We start from the raw sequence: 1013 nt of genomic DNA on the forward strand, positions 1-1013 counted from the left end.
ATGAGTGAAGTGAATACCATCAAAAATCATAATAGAAATGTTATGATTTATACAGAAGGGGGAACCTTCAAAGATTCCCATTTAGTGTACGGTGCAGAATGCACGAAACAAGTTATGTTTTATTTTTATAACGTGCTTTCACTTCACTACTGAGCGCAGCTCTGTGTACCTTGTGTACGTGCTGTGGTTTGCTGTGGTGCTCTTATGGTTACTGTATTGAAAGTGTTTTGCGTAGGATGTGTGTAGTGCCCAGTAGTGCAATTTCCTGTATGTTATATATATATTTGTAAGTCCTGGTGTTTTTGTTATGTATTTGTCTGAATATTTTTTTATTATACCTAAGGCACCTACTATGATAGGAATTGTTTCTGTTTTTAGATTCCACATTCGAGTTACCTCTATTTCCAGGTCTTTGTATTTTGAAAGTTTCTCCATTTCTTTTAGGGAAACGTTGTCATCTGCTGGTATTGATACAACAATTAGAAAGCATTTTTTTCCTTCGTAATCTTTGACAACTATATCTGGTCTATTGGCCTTAATTTCTCTATCTGTGTGTAATTATTATTATTATTATTATTATTATTATTATTATTATTATCATCATTTTTTTTTAAATAAAGAAGAGTGCCATAATTAGATTTGCTGAACGATATTTCGGTATCTCGTGTACCTTCAACGGGTTCAAAATTTGATATATGTCAGCCTACGAGATACCGAAATATCGTTCAGCAAATTTAATTGTGGCATTCTTCTTTATTTACATATTCCTTCCAGAGGAGTCATAGCAGTCCTAATACTATCTATTATTATTATTATTATTCAGTAGTTTTATTTTTATAACGTGCTTTCACTTCACTACCGAGCGCAGCTCTGTGCGCCTTGGGTATGTGCTGTGGTTTGCTGTGGTGCTCTTATGTTTACTGTATTGAAAGTGTGTTGCGTAGAATGTGTGCAGTGCCCAGTAGTGCAATTTTCTGTATGTTATATATATTTGTAAGTCCTGCTATTTTTGT

The sequence above is a fragment of the Octopus bimaculoides genome, chromosome 10, assembly GCF_001194135.2.
Source record: "Octopus bimaculoides isolate UCB-OBI-ISO-001 chromosome 10, ASM119413v2, whole genome shotgun sequence".
In the NCBI taxonomy this organism is placed as follows: domain Eukaryota; kingdom Metazoa; phylum Mollusca; class Cephalopoda; order Octopoda; family Octopodidae; genus Octopus; species Octopus bimaculoides.